The sequence below is a fragment of the Vulpes lagopus genome, chromosome 2 (assembly GCF_018345385.1).
Source record: "Vulpes lagopus strain Blue_001 chromosome 2, ASM1834538v1, whole genome shotgun sequence".
Lineage (NCBI taxonomy): Eukaryota > Metazoa > Chordata > Mammalia > Carnivora > Canidae > Vulpes > Vulpes lagopus.
Window position 1 is genome coordinate 68,570,230 of NC_054825.1, and position 5,704 is coordinate 68,575,933.

Here is a 5,704-nt window from a genome sequence, read left to right on the forward strand (position 1 = left end):
TATTTTGGCATTCACTTTTATATTTAAATATGTTTTTGTCTCCATGTGTCCTGTGTCTAATATTAGTACAGCTGAACTGGTATTCATTTGGTTACTATTTCATATCATACACTTTTGGATCAAATTCTACTTTTATGTATTCTTAAATTTATATACTCTGCCTCTTATGTGCAGTATAATGTTTTGAAATCCAATTTGATCGTTTAGTCCATTTACATATTATTGTAGAGATAACTGAATTTATTTTATTTTATGATTTTATTTTCAGATAATCTGTCCATCCAATATGGGGCTCAAACTTTTACAATCCTGAGATCAAGAGTCTCCTGCTCTACTGACTGAGCCAGTCAGGCACCCCAGAGATAATTGAATTTAAATCTGTTCTCTTTGCTCCATATTGATTTTTTTCCTCTTCCACTTTCAGGGTTAGTGATTTATTTTTAAAATTATACAATTTTAGGGATCCCTGGGTGGCGCAGCGGTTTAGCGCCTGCCTTTGGCCAAGGGCGTGATCCTGGAGACCCAGGATCGAATCCCACATCGGGCTCTTGGTGCATGGAGCCTGCTTCTCCCTCTGCCTATGTCTCTGCTCTCTCTCTCTCTCTCTCTGTGTGACTATCATAAATAAATAAAAATTAAAAAAAATGTTTAAAATAATAAAAAAATTATACAATTTTACTTTTATAATTCTTTTATTAATAACATGCATTCTTGACTTATTCAAACTCAAAATAGGGGATCCCTGGGTGGCTCAGTGGTTTAGCACCTGCCTTTGGCCCAGGTTATGATCCTGGAGTTCTGCGATTGAGTCCCACATCAGGCTCCTTGCATGGAGCCTGCTTCTCCCTCTGCCTGTGTCTCTGCCTCTCTCTCTCTCTCTCTCTCTGTGTCTCTCATGAGTGAACAAATAAAATCTTAAAAAAAAACTCAAAATGAATTGAGGAGTTTATAACTTTGCTGACAAAGCATGAATCTTAGAATGCTTACGTCCATCTGTCTTCCTACAAAATTATATGCTTTGAAGGCATATATTCTAATTTTACATAAATTTTTAACCATAAAATTAACTTTTCCTTCAAATACAGTCAATATTTACTTGTATGTATTACATATTTACCTATATGTAATAGGTATATACTAATATACCATTTTACTTGTTCTACATTCCTTTTTTATTTTTTTCCACTTCCATTTAGCATGATTTTTCTCCTTGCCAGAAGAATTTGCTTTGTACCTTTAGGGAGACTTTTAGTAAGATTTGGCCAGTGACGGGTCCTTTCATCTTTTTTTTCTGAATAATAGCACTTTCATGTGACTATATTCTTGAAGAACATTATCACTACTAGAGGTGGTGATAGGGGAGGTGGGCTGGGGTGGGGTGACGGAGTGGCAGGCACTAAGGTGGGCACTTGATGGGATGAGCACTAGGTGTTATTCTGTATGTTGGCAAATTGAACACCAATAAAAAAATAAATTTATTATTAAAAAAAAAAGAAATCTAATTTGACATTTGTTTTCTTTTACCACTTTAAACTGTTTCACATTTTTCTGACTTCCATAACTTTTATTGGAAAGTAAGCCACAAATTTATTGTTCTTCTTTATAGGTAGTATGCAGTATGCTTGTTCTGTCTTTGGTTGCTTGCTTTCTTCTCTTTCTTTAGTTTTTAGTAGTTTGCCTAAGTTTTTCTTGGTGGTGTTGGGTTTGTTTGATTTGTATTTTTCCCTCTACAATTCTTGAGCTACTTGAAAACTCTAACTAGTTGTTTTTTTCAGTTTTGGAAAAATTTTGGCTAATATCATTTCAACTATTGTTTTTACCCCATCCTTTCTTTTTCCTCCTTTTGAAACTCTTTTTACAGATATTTTAGACCTTGTCACTATGGCCCAGAAGTCTCTTATCTTCTTTTTCAGTTGGTCTTACCTTTCCAACTCTATTCTTAGTGTGGATATATTCTATTGAATTGTCATCAATTAATTAATCCTTTCATCTGCTACATTTCATCTGTTTTTAAACCTAAATACTACATTCCCATCATTACTTTTGGTAATTTAAGTCCTAATTTTTGCAATTAATATTTTTATATGACATGGGTTCTCTGGTTTAATTTCCTATCTTATAATTTACTTCATTAACATAATAAGTATAATTATTTTAAAGCTGAAGTTTAAAACCCTAATGCTATTTATATTACTTGAAGTTTATTTCTGTGATGTCCCAACCACCCCTCTCTCCTGTGATATTTGATCAAGTGAGCCTAAAAAATGCTTTGTGTGATACTATATTTCAGACATTGTTTGCAAAAATTTTAGTAAGCTCTGGATATTATTTGTATGTTACTTGTTGCATGTTTTTGAATACTATTTATCAATTTAAGTGAAATATTCTATTATTAGTTTTCTACTGATTTAAAAATTATGAAATGTGATTGAGCTTGGGAAGATGGCAGAAGGGAGGACCTTAAGCTCACCCAGTCCCATGTTTATAACTAGAAATTACTCACATCCATGTAAACAAGCTGGAGAGTAATCTAAAGGCTGGCAGAACAAACTCTACAACTAAATGCAGAGAAAAAGTCACATCTGAGAGGTTAAGAAGGGCAGAAGTAGTGGTTGGGAGTTGCCCACAGGAAGGAAGGAGCTGTGCCCAAGAAATGGGGAAAGAAATGGTCCCTTGCACCAGGGAGCTCACATGGGCAAGACAAACCACACAAAGTCTGGCTTTGAAATTCAGAAAGGCTGAATTCCATGTGGTTGTATAACCAGTGGGACTTGGAGCTTGAAGCTTTACAAGTCATCTAACTCAGCACTGATTAAGCCAGGAGTGCCACTGATAGCTGGGTCTTTGTGCTTAAGAGACAACAGACTAGGGAAGCCAAAATAGAAGCCACAATTTGCACAATTCCTAGGGGAAATAGGAGAGAGATCTCTTTATACAGACTTCAGAGAATTTGGGAGACTTCCTCAGGAATAGAGGAGCTGATGGATGCCATTTTCCTCCTTTATCCCTCTGCATAAACACAGGGCTATCTGCAGAAAGCAGCACTATACAGAAAATTACTATCTAACCTGTTAGCAGTGCACTCAAACCACACATTCTCCTGAGGACTCTTGCACTCAAAGCCTGCTAGTCTAGGCCCTGGACTCAGCACAGATTTTGCTTTCACTGCTGCCTTACCTCTGAGCTTTTCTGTGCTCCAATACCCTAGAACCTGCCTACCTGGGTTTCACTAACTCCACGGAGAGCAAGCACAGCCCACAGCAAGCAGAGAGTAGATTCAGATGTCTGGCCTGAAATAAAAGGTAGACTCAGACACAGTAGCAGGATACTAGCAACACACATAGGCAACTGTTCTGAAGTGCCAGGTTCTGGTTAACAGGGACACTGCACTGCATGGTACTGTAGGACCCCTTCTTCATAAAGCTCCTGCTTTCAAGAGCAGATATAGCTGACTTTTCTAACACAGAGAAACAGAGAGGTAGACAAAATGATAAGACAAAGAAATGTGTTCTAAGTAAAAGAACAGCACAAAATCACAGCAAGAGATTAAGCAAAAACAGAAATATGTAGTATGCCTGATAGAGAATTTAAAGTAATGATGATAAACATACTCATTGGATTTCAGTAAAGGGTGGAGGACATCACTGAGACATTTATCAAATAAATAAAAAATGACTCCCAAGAGGGCGGACCTACTGGGCTCCATCCTGAGCTCCATGGAGAAGCCACCCAGCCTCGGGGACCAGGAGTCTTCAGCGCAAGGCCCAAGAGCAGGCTGCGCACCTGAAGAAACTACAGGAGCAAGAGAAGCAGCAGAAAGTGGAGTTTCGTAAACGGAAGGAGAAAGAGGTATCGGATTTCATCCAAGACAGTGGGCAGATGAAGAAAAAGTTTCAGCCGATGAACAAGATAGGAGCATCCTACACGATGTCGCGGAAGTGGCTGGCCTAACGTCCTTCTCTTTCCAGGAAGATGACAAGAGTCGCTTACATAATGATCTTCAAAAAGGAGTTTGCGCCGTCAGACGAGGAGCTGGACTCCTACCGCCGGGGCAAGGAATGGGACCCCCCCAGAAGGACAAGGAAAAACGGAAGCCGAAGGAGCTGGCCCAGCGGCAAGAGGAGGAGGCGGCACAGCAGGGCCGGGTGGTGGTGAGCCCTGCTAGGGACTACAAAGACCAAGTACACCACCTCATCCGCAAGGGGGCAGCCAAGGACGCCGCCCACATGTTGCAGGCAACAAGACCTATGCATAGCTCGCCCGTGGCCAACAAGAGGCCATGAACGAGATCCGGGCCAAGAAGCGCCTGCAGCAGAGCCGAGAAGAGTTGTCACTCACGTCCTAGGCACTGCGGCCCCGGGGGCAGGCGGGGGGCAGGCGGGGGGACCGGCTGCTGCTGCTAGAACCTATCCTGGAGCCCCAGCTCTGCACTGCCCCTGACAGCCGTGCCTCTGGCTTGGGGGGTGGGGTGGGGGGAGGGTGTGCGAGTGTGCAGGTGGGTATTTAACGTGTATTATTCTTCTTTCTCCTTGGACTGTCTTCCCCGTGAAAGGGGGCTGGGATGACTTCACATTCAATAAACACTGTTGGACCTGAACAAAAAAACAATAAAAATAAAAAATAACATAGATAAAGAACTCCATAAAAGTAAAAATACAATAAATGGAATAAATGGGTTATAGGAAGCTGAGAAACATAAAAGTGGCCTGGAGGATAGAATAATGGAAAACCATCAAGATGAAGAGGGAAGAGAGAAATATTTCATAATAAGAATGGACTTGGAGAACTGAATGACTCCATCAAGCATAATAACATTTATATAGCAAGCCTCCCAGGAGGGCATGAGTAAAAAGGGGGCAGAAAATATATTTGAAGAAATAATAGCTGAAAACTTCCCAAATCTGGTGAGGAAACAAGAAATTCAGATTTAGGAGGTACAGATTCCCCCAACAAATTCAACCAATGGAGGTCAACACCAAGACACATAGTAATTAAAAAGGCAAAAAAAAAAAAAAAGTCATAAAGAATTTTAAAGGTGCAGGGAAAAGAAGACAGTTATGTACAAAGGAAACACATAAGGCTATCAGCTTATTTTTCAGCAGAAATTTTGCAGGCCAGAAGAGGGTGGCATGATATATTCAAAGCATTGAAAAGGAAAAATCTGTAGCCTATCTATTCACCAATAAGGCTATCATTTAGAATAGAGAGATACAGAGTTTCCCAGACAAAAGTTGAAGGCATTATGATCACTAAACCAGGAAACACTTAAAGGAACTCTTTCAGTGGAAAGAAAACACCATACATAAGAATTAAAAAAAAAAAAAGGAAACACAAAAACTAAAAAAATATATCTGTAAAAATCAGTCAAGAGAAGCACAATATGAAATAATTAAAATATGATACCAAATATCTGAAATGTGGAGGGGAGAGGGGAAAAGAATGGGTTCAAAATTAAGCAACTATCAGTTTAATATAGATTGTTATATGCAGAAGATGTTATATATAAACTGAATGGTAAGCAGAAATCCAAAAACAGTAATAGATATGCAAAAATAAAGATTAAGGAATGCAAGTATTTTGCTAAACAAAGTCAACTAATTATGACAAGAGGGAGTAGGAGAAGAAAGGAACAGAGGGGATATAGAAAACAACCAAAAAACAAAACAAAACAAAACAAAAAACAAATAGAAACAACCATAAAACA

General features: G+C 39.1%; 1 pseudogene; it reads left to right on the forward strand.

Annotated features, from left to right (window-relative positions):
* Positions 1 to 3,671: 3,671 nt before the first annotated feature.
* On the forward strand, positions 3,672 to 4,345 carry LOC121477405 (annotated as a pseudogene).
* The last annotated feature ends 1,359 nt before the right edge of the window (positions 4,346 to 5,704 follow it).